Source organism: Cupressus sempervirens, chromosome 1 (genome assembly GCF_028749045.1).
Source record: "Cupressus sempervirens isolate cs-2001-9-10 chromosome 1, ASM2874904v1, whole genome shotgun sequence".
Taxonomy (NCBI): domain Eukaryota; kingdom Viridiplantae; phylum Streptophyta; class Pinopsida; order Cupressales; family Cupressaceae; genus Cupressus; species Cupressus sempervirens.
The window spans coordinates 784,830,786-784,841,634 of NC_143118.1; the positions used below are offsets into that span (position 1 = coordinate 784,830,786).

At 39.3% G+C, this 10,849-nt stretch overlaps 1 pseudogene; it reads left to right on the forward strand.

The window, feature by feature from the left end:
• Positions 1–1,083: 1,083 nt before the first annotated feature.
• Positions 1,084–2,829, forward strand: LOC149580207 (aldehyde oxidase GLOX1 pseudogene; annotated as a pseudogene).
• The last annotated feature ends 8,020 nt before the right edge of the window (positions 2,830–10,849 follow it).

Here is a 10,849-nt window from a genome sequence, read left to right on the forward strand (position 1 = left end):
TTTCACACCATCAAAAGCCTATGTCTTTGTACGGTAGGTAGAGTTCGTTTTTCTGTATGTCATTTCCTATCATCATTCATTACCAACAGTGGGGTTTACTGATCTCATACATTTTACTGTTTGCTTATTCTTCTTCATGTATTTTAAGTGTAGCATATCGTGCTACCTTTATGTTCTACATCTTACTTTTAAATTCCAATAGCTTGCCTTGCATTCCAACTTAATCTTCTTATTTCCTATTAATCTCTGTCACCTCATGTTTATCTTTCTTTCTAAGTTAGGAGGGCTCTTTTCTACAAAAATAATAAATAATCAAGTCTTGGTGAGTGCAAGGCTCCGACATCATACGGGATGAGGTCGGGATTGTGCCCTAGGTGATTTTGATGGCGTGGATGCCCCTCAGTCCTTGGCTCTAAGGCGAAGAGGTTTCAAGCACGAGTGGGCCCGTATCGGGTTCCTAAAAAGTCTATGTGATGACCTTCGCTGGTTGGTAACTCGCAGACTTCGTGCCTCTTGCCTAGCGAACCCTTCATTAAAAAAAATAATAATAATAGAGACATGTGCCTCCAACGTTCGATGGAAGAAAAAAATGTGTCCAGACATTGCTACAGCCTAAGCGCCCACGTGGGGGAAGGAATGTAATTTTATGATGAGTTTTCCTCTGGGTGATCGCAAAGATTTGGAATGGCCAGCCCGTAGTTTTTCGTGTGGCCCCAGGCATGTTAGAAATCCATTTTGTCGAACTTATTACAGAAGTTGGGCCCGATTACAAGAAACGCGTAAGACGATATAAATTCCCTACGGTGCCATCAAATCTAGCGCGTTGTATTAGCTGTACGTTTGTAAATTTCACATGCTTGTTATCACAAACTCTTATTCCGTGATCAATAAAATAATTAAATAAAAAGAAAGTCCCAAACCGTGGCACTCCAGCATGTATAATGTGAGGCGTAAGCAAGTGGCATTCGTGGCGCGGAGACCGCCTAACATATAAATAGAGTTAAAGCTCCTTCATATATCGCAGCTATCAGTCTTATCATACAAGTATCAGACGTATTGAGTAAGCAAGAGAGAGCGGGGAGAAATAGGCTGTAAGTTTTATGAGTGCTAGATTTCAGTTGCTGCTGACATTGTACAAGGCAAGTGGATGATGATGGAGGGATTTAGATTATCAAAGCGACCATGGATTCAATCAACGTTGTTATGCGCTCTAGTAATTTGTTGTGTAAACGTTGGAGCAGATCAGCTCCACGAAGGAAGATGGGAGCTTCTGGTGGAAAACGCGGGTGTTGCAGCGATGCATATGACACTTTTACACACCAATAAGGTGCTCATCTTCGACCAGACGCTCGCGGGTCCATCTAATATAAGCAGAACTGACCCGCCCTGAAATAGCAAAACACTACCGGCTAGCGATGATTTTTGGGCACACTCCATCGAATATGATATTGCCTCCAACAAGGTCAGGCCTCTACACGTCGTCACCGACACGTTTTGTTCTTCCGGCTCTTTTGCCAGCAACGGCACGCTCGTACAGACTGGCGGATGGAGCAACGGTGACAGGGTGATCCGTTCCTTCACTCCATGTTCGGATTCGTCTTGCGACTGGGTCGAGTCTTCCACGTTGCTGTCATCCCGAAGATGGTATGCTTCCGATCAGATGTTGCCCGATGATCGGGTCATCGTTGTGGGAGGTCGAAGATCGTTTACTTATGAATTCGTTCCTAAGAGACCGGGCAAGGGGGCCTTCCGGCTCCCGTTTTTGGTAAAGACAAATATGGTCGACGTGGAGAACAATTTGTATCCGTTCACACATTTGTCTTCTGATGGCAATCTCTTCATCTTTGCCAACAAGGATTCGATCCTCCTCGACTACAAGAATAATAAGGTGGTCAGAACATTCCCCACGATGCCTGGCGGTGGTGCACGGAGCTACCCTTCATCGGCTTCGTCCGTCCTGCTGCCCCTCGACTCCGTTAACAATTTCCAAAGGGTGCAGATTCTCATCTGCGGGGGAGCGCCCGACGGAGCCTTCAAAAAAGCCAGATTTAACCAGACGTTCGTGGAGGAAATGCCAGGCCCGAGGGTGATGAACGACATGCTCATTCTCCCCACCAGCGAAATCCTCATAATCAACGGCGCCAAGAAAGGAACCGCCGGTTTGCAATTAGCGAGAGAGCCTTCTCTGAGCCCTTTTCGCTACAGCCCCGCTGAAGTCCTAGGGAATCGGTTCCGGGTCCTGGTTGCTACAGCAATTCCTCGAGTGTATCACTCTACTGCAAATGTTCTTCCTGATGGACGGGTCCTTGTTGGCGGGAGCAACTCCAATTTTGGGTACCGCTTCTCTAGCGTGCCTTTCCCAACAGAACTTCGCTTGGAAGCGTACATTCCTTATTATCTGCATTCTAATTACGACCCCAAAAGGGCAGCCATTACTTCCATTTCTGCGAGGGAGATAAAGTACGGCTCCAAATTCATTGTGCGCTTCTCTCTTCCAAGGCGTCCAAGTACCAATCTTCGTTTTCATGCTTACGCCCCTCCTTTCACGACGCACGCGTGGTCGATGAATCAGAGAATGCTGGCGCTGGCAGCCACAGCTGTTGTGAAAGAGAGTGGCGGGTATTTGGTGGGTTTGACGGCTCCGCCCAGCTCGGTAGCTTCTCCGTCGGGGTACTACTTGCTGACAGTTGTGAACGGAGGGATTCCCAGCAAGGCCGAATGGATTCGCTTCATTAATTAGAACCGCTGAAGTATTATGAATTTCTCTGGATATCTTCTGATAATGTTTCAATACTCGAGATTATTAACAAATTCTTTAATCATTGAAGGGGAACGAGTACAGGAGCGGAAATACTGTGGTCTGCGGGATTTTACAGTCAGTGACCAAAGAATTCTCGGGGCCAATCTAAACAGTAACTCTCCCGTGAGTTACATAAATAGTGGACCAGTTATCCACATGAAAATCCTACAGTATGGAATACAACGAGATTCCCTAGCTTGGATTTGTTTCTGCATAGGACTTGTATATTAGTATCAAACTCTAGCATTCATATATTTGGATCCAAGTAATTAATTTGATTGACAAAGATTTGTATATATCTTCTTTTGACTTTTATTTCGTCTATATGTTTGTATTGTAGGAATGAATTGTATATTTGAGAGACGAGGCGAAATCCAGCGAAAACCAGTGGCACAGACCACGCGAAACACTCCTGGCAGCTTCTTTTTGAGCCGTGCGGCGCATGAGCAGCCCGCATCCTTTCCTTTCTTCTGCTAGCCGTTCCACTGGTTATTTGGAACCAAAAAAAGGTAGTGGCTTGAGTAGTGAAACCCTACTGAGGTTAAAAACGGCTGCTAGACAAATGGGTTGTTCAACAGAAGGCGAATCCTTGGACCCTGTTGCAGATATGGAGTCGTCTGAGGATAACGAGAGAAATGGTAAGTCGTGTGGCGAAAAACCCTCGGCGGTGGCTGAGAAAAAGATGGATCAAGCTAGTGATCATCAAACCCCTGCAACTGACGAAATGATGCATGAATCTTCAGCTATAGATCACGGTAAAACTCTTGAGTTCCAACTCCCGGATGATGTTGCTGAATATATTCCTGAATATCAAACCAGAACTGTCATTTTATTTATTTTAAGGGGGATACCTTCCGAAATTGATTTCTACAAATGGGCAAAACAAAATTGGGAAAACAGGGGATGGGATATTGAAAATATCAGAGGACTAGGTAAAGGCTACGTTTCTTGCATGTTTAAAACTGCCGAGCAAGCCCAAGCAGTGCTTCAGTATGGGACATGGGTTATCTGCGGCCAAGTCTGCTACCTTCAAGCCTGGACATTTGATTTTCATCCAGAGGGCCCCTCCCCTGCACGCTATTCTATGTGGCTTGAATTTCCATATCTTAATTTGGCCTTCCGACCTTTTCTTAAAAACATTGCTTCTCAACTTGGTAGAGTCATGTGGTGTAAGCAACCAACTGATAAATTTTCCAGCTTGTGTGTCCACCCACGAGTGTGTGTAGAAATGGATCTAACCACTCCTTTGCCTGAAAAATATTAGATTCTTTGGTCCAGGATTTGAATTGGAGCAGCCAATAGTATATTTGAACAAGCCCAATGCATGTTTTTATTGTCGTCAAGAAGGTCATCTTATTAGAGATTGCCCTGTTAGGAAGCCTAGGGTTACCGAACCCAGTCTATTGCAACTCTTGGCCAAAACGGTGTGAAGCATAATTCATCTGCCTTGTCTAATGCTAAACTTGTTGCAGACTCATCACTCCCTACATCACCCTAGACTAAGTCATTGTCCCCTACTTCAATGCCTCAGCCATCTCCTATTGTATCTACCGAGAGTCATGGGACTTACAAAGATGCCATTATGTTTGAGAAATGGATGACTGTGAGGAAGAGAAAGGAACTATCATCTTCTGCTGCAAATAGTCATCTCACCTCTACAGATCCTTCTCCACCTAATTCTCCAAGCATTCAAAAGTCTTCTAAAAGAACTTCTCCTTCTCCTCCTAGTTCTCGCCAAAGATCAAGGTCTCCTTCACATGTTATGGAAGGCTACCAAAATCAGGAGCTCTCAGTTTCTCTATCAAATCGATTTGGGGTTTTGCCACAAGATGATGATAACATTTGCCCAAGTTCATCATGAATTGCAAAATGTTGTCTTCGAATGTGAGAGGGCTCTCCCTCCCTCAACGAAAATATGGTGTAAAAAAGACTTTATTGAAATGGAAACTAGATGTCCTTTTCCTTCAAGAAGTCAAATTAAGCAATGAGCGTCTCAAATTTACCTTATTCAATACTTGGAAGGAAGCTACTTTCTTTTATTCCACACATAGAGATGGTAGTGGTGGGACGGTTATTGGTTTGGCTCCTTGGATTGCTAAATTTGTCATTAACAATGGTGAAGACCCTTCTCACTGTTGTGTTTGGGTGTGTACTATTATCAATGGTCAGCTCATAGGGTTTTGTTCAATCTATGCTCCTAATGATTCCAAAAATAGAACATCTCTTTCGAATTGGATTGCGAACAATCTTCCTAATATTGATTGGGTGTTGGGAGGGGATTTTAATATGGTTGAGCATCATGTTGATCGCAGTTGGTATAATTATTACAAACTTGGCAAAGAAGAATTTGATAAATGGATATATTGTCGTAATTTGTTGGGAGTGGTGGATCCTATCCACAATCAATTTTCCACCAATGTTGAGAACTGGTTTACTTGGTCAAATTGTAGATTTGGTACTGATCGAAAGATGAGTAGGTTGGACAGATTTTATGTTTCACACAATATCCAATTAGAGAACCTCTCTGCAGGGTCCGTGGTGCTTGTGGATTACTCTACTACCCTTTCTAATCATTTTCCTATCATCTGCTCTCTTTCTACTAATCAAAAGCCAAGATCGTCATCTCAACTGCCTTACAAACTTAATACTTCTCATCTAAAGAACACTGATTGTGTTGCTGCATTAATAGGAATTTGGAATTCCCTACCAAAACCCAAAGAGGGGGATTCTTGGATTAATTGGTGGTGCTCTGCTTTGAATCAATGTGTGAGCTTTCTACAATCCTTTGGTCGAAGAATGGCTTGGAGACGAAAATGCAGAGAGAAATCTCTCCATGGGAAGCTGGAAAATGCTACAAAAATGCTAAATTCCAATCCTTATAATGAAAATATCCAAAACTCTATTGCTATCATTGAGTCTCAGCTACGAAAATTGGATATTTATAAGGGCCAAGGGGCTAAGATTACAACACGTCTTCACTAGATTAAGGAAGGAAATAAAGGTTCTAAATTCTTCTTTCAGTATCTTAATTATAAGCATAAAAAGGAGAAAATTGGTGCAATATCTGATGAGTTTGGAACTCATACTGACTTTGCTGAAATTGCTGCAACATTCCAAAGGTTTTATGAGAATCTATTCAAGGAAGATAGAAATTGGATGGATGTGTAGCAAACCTTAGAAGAGATGGTCAAGAATTACATCCCTCAAAAAATTGATCCTGGCTATAGTCTTTATTTGGACCGCATACTTTCCTTAGAAGATATTGAACATGTTGTTTTTTGTATGAAACCTTACAAGAGCCCACGCGTGGATGGTCTTCCTACTGAATTCTATCAAATTATGTGGAATTATATTAAGGATGATTTTTACATGCTTTATTTGGAAGCCTTTCACAAAGGTTCCCTTGGAAATGATATTAATAGGGGACTTATCAAACTGATCCCTAAAGGGAGGAATGAAAACACTATTGCTGGTTGGAGACCGATCACTCTATTAAACACTTCATATAAAATTATTGCAAAAGCCTTGGCTATGATAATTAAACCAGTGGTTCAAAGTATCGCTAGACCTGAACAAACGAGATTTATTAAAGGCAGATTCATTTTGGATAACCTTATGTTTGCTTGGGAGACTATTGAATGGGCACAACAATCGGGGCAAAATGCATTGTTGGTCAAGCTAGACTTTGATAAAGCTTATGACAAAATTCGTTGGGATTTCATTCTTAAAATGCTTCATTGGTTGGGCTTTGGGCCTAAATTAAAAGAACATGTTAAAATGTTGTTCCAGGATGCCAATACTCAAATTGTGATTAATAATTCTTTGACAACACCATTTGAATTATAGCGATCCATTAGGCAGGGCTGCCCTTTATCACCCTTCTTATATGTTCTTACAGCTGATGCCTTGGGATACCTCCTTCATGGTACGAACCATTTGAATCTCATCAAAGGGATTTCCATTCCTCAAAATTAGTTGGTTATCAACTCTCATTTTGCTGATGACAGCATGCTGTTCTTGCAAAATTCTAAAGCAGAGCTTAATAATGTGCTGGATATATTGAAATTATATTGTGTTGTTTCTGGCTCCCAGTTGGCCCATAGTAAAACTGAGTTTATGATGACCCATTCTGAGCAGATTCCAAAGTGGATTCCTAAGGAATGGAGGCATATTAGGCATGGTGAGATCACTAGATATTTGGGCATTCTATTTGGTATTGGAGTTTCTCTTTCAGACATGTGGAAGTGGTTTCTCAATTGACTTAAAGAGAAATTATTCAATTGGAATAATAGATTCCTATCTTTAGTAGGGAAAATACAAGTTGCAAATAAAATATTCATTGCTTCTCATGTTTACTATTCCTCCTGTTGGATGCCATCAAAGAGGAAATATGAAGAATTGAACAAACTTATTCGGAAATTCCTTTGGTCTAAATGCGATGGAAATGATGGATTTATTGGTGCTTCTTGGTCTCATTGCATTCAACCAAGGCATAGGGGTGGGTTGAGAATTATTGACCCTAAGACTCAAGGGGTGTGTCTCGCTGCAAAATGGATACTAAGAGCTGTTAAAGGAGATGAACCATGGAAAATTCTTGTTCGTAATCATGTGTTGCAAGCTATTGCAAATAAAAAATGGCAGGCAGTCAATTGGCTTGACAAGATCATCATGGCTCCTTTTTTTAAAATCAAGGCTTCTGTTCCCTTGCAATCCATTTGGAAGGCTTGGCAACATGTCTGTCATTTTCTTCAGTGGAATGATTCCTCTTTGCAGCATGGTTTCAACTTTGCTTCTTCTTCCATTTGGTGGAACAAGCTGGTTCAATACCACAACTTACCCCTTGCTATTTTCTTTCCAAAGCATGCCTCTTATTTGTTCAAGAAAGGTGTGAGAAACTTTAAGGGAATTTGGGAATTTAGTACTTTTGAGTGGGCTTCATGGCTGAAGATTAAAAACCAATTTTTTCTAGATAACAAATACAAGTCGTTTATCATATTTGTACAGTCACTAGTTCCTCTTGAGTTGTCCACTAAAATCTACACTCCAAGAGAATGCAACTTTTTTAAAGACTGGAAATGGTTCTCTACATCTCATTTTAACCATCTTCCACTTAAGAAAGCATATTTGAGCTCCTTACCTCATTGGTCTATCCTCCCCCGTCTCAATCAAAAATGGAAATGCAGATTTAGTATGAAGAGATGGATCAATATGAGTGCATAAGTTTGGAAATCCAAAGCTGATACAGATTCACAATTGCTAGCCTAGAAGGTTTTACACCACAAATTACCTGTTGGTGAAAAATTAAAATACATTGCAGTGCAACCAATTTGATGCCCTTTTTGTTTGTATACGGAAAATATGAAACATATATTTTGGGACTGCCCCTATGTGAAAAAGCAATGGAATGTTATCTTTAAAAACTTTTCAGCTATTTTTCACCATAAATGGAATTGGAAGGAAGCTCTCCTTGGTTTTGGCCTTCATAAGGATGTTATTGCCGATTCTATTAGGCAAGTTATCCTAAGACATATTTGGAAAACTAGATGCAGTGCTATTTTTTTAGGCAATTATTTGCAGGAAAGAGGCATCTTAATGTTATACTCTGATGTAGTTTTTCAGGTTGCTTTTTTGTTGTCTCAGATATCAGATTTATCTAAAAGGAATCCGTCGGCCATGGCTCCGCTCCAGCAACTTAAAGACCAAGTGAATCAGCTTGAAAGTGATTGTCATATGGACCTTTGCAAAGTATTTCGTCATGTCCTTTCAATGTAATGCCAATTGCTATGTAGTGATTTGTTTTATATGTTGTATCTCTCTTCCAGCTACCTCGTGTAGCTGTTATTCTTTGTAAATTTTCTTTGTTTCAATAAAATAAAAAAATAAAATAAATGTATATTTGACTTTTTTTTATGGGTGAGATTGTTTTCTTTATTACTATTTTACTTTTCTATTCTATTTTTTCTCATTATTGAACTAAAAATATAATAATTTTTTGTTTTTAACTTTTGTCTATTTAATAATCTGGGGTTGACCAATTTAACAATTTTATAATAATAAAAAAGACATGACAAATAACATATAAATATCTTTTAATCTATTCACATATACCCACAATTGATTGTAATTCTATATTTTTATAGATCGATCAACATGTATCTTAAAATTTAATCTTTTTATACAAAATCTTAACATTGAAATTTTAATATTGTACACAATAATAATATATAATAACTACAATAAATCAAACTAATTAAAATCCAAGATCAAAATGAAGTGTGAAAATATACAATTACTATCACTCAAGAATTTTTTGGCAATATTAAAAAAACTAAAGATCAAAATTAAATTTATAACCATAAATAATAAGATTTTAGATAGCATTCCTAAATTAAGGACATTCGATAAGGTGTTAATAATGGTTGGTATTGCAAATAATAGATGATCAGTTGGACCAAATAGTGTGGTGCCCAAAGGTTACTCTTGGTATAGTGGGAGCATGATAAAGACAATAGTTAGGTGAGGAGTTGATGGAATTACAACCAAAGTAGTGAAAGAGGTAGAGGAAAAGGATGAAGTGGTAAAAACCATGGTCTTAGTTGATGCACTTTTTTCCATTGAACTAATATGATGAGGAAAATACTTCTCCTATCTAGAATACTTTTTTCTTGCATGTGAGCTAGTTTAGAAAAAAAATGTGGGCCTACTTGAGATGCTTTCAAGGATATAGTGTCATCCTACTCTAGAGGGGAGGTTGTTAATGTCATTAACCAAAAAGAAGTTGGCCTTATTGTTGGGGTAGGAGGTGGAGCTAGAATGGATGCACTGTTGTGTTAGTCATGGGAAACCTTCCTCTTTTTCCCCTTTGGGTAGCTAGAGGAATGAATGGGTACCTTGAAGGATAAGGAATATGTTCCAAAGGATATTACATGGTCTTATAAGACCTCTTACCTAGGCCATAAATGTTAGGGTGAGGCATGTCTGTGATAATGGGGATATGAGGATGCAGTTCTTGAGTTTTGAAAAAATAGACACCTCTTCATTATCGACATGAGATGTGGGTTCTCAAATATAAGGTGCGACCAAGGGATACAACATTCAATGTAAGTAAGAAGGCTTCTCATGGGAGATATGATTTCATTGAGCACCTAATGATGACGGGACAAAAGATTAAGTACACTAGCCTCATGAGAGGGCTAAGAAAGGGAAGGCACTATAGAGTTTATATTCAATTGCCTAGGCTTATTTGTTTGATAAGAAAGAAATGTGATATCATGCTAGGGATGGAGGTTCCGTATCAAAGTAGGTTGTAAGTGATCAAGGGAGAAGATCCCATAAGGTAATAATATCTAGTATTAGATTAATATATGAATGGCCCCCTCACGGGGAAACTTGAGGCACTTATAGATAATTGGCAAGATAAATCCCTTATAAGTCAACTACAAGATACTTAGTGCAACCTTGAAGACCACAAGCATTAAGAAGACAAATTTTGATCCTATCTAGATAATCAAATTGGTAGACCCAAAAGGGGAAAGGGAAAAACTATCATGTGCATCTTGATGATGGTGGGAAACATGTGATTCTTTACTAAGTTCAAGTCATTAACTAAGAGGACCTCCTCTGTGATTGTGTCAATCCACCAAGTAGGGTCAACAAAGACACAAAGAAATTTCATTGATTGAGGTAAATACATAGTGGGAATAAGGCTCTCCATAGTACAGTTCATTAGTAGAAGTGGATATTTATGGTTATTTTTTTCACCCTTGAGGTAGGTAGGGAAATTAGAGTGACAATTACAATGTTTATAATAAGACCATCACTACAAAGGTTTCTAGTTCATGTCATGTTTTCAAAAATGTTGGGAAGGAAAAGTTTTACCAATCTAGATATTGATTAAAGTCTAAAGGGCTGAACTTTTACATCAACCTACTTCAATTAGCACATAGAGCTAGGGAGATCAATGGTTATATTTTGAAGAAATTTTTAATGTTTCTAAATAAATATTTGACTTTAATTAAACCAACACTTGATGAAAGTAAATGCTAATAA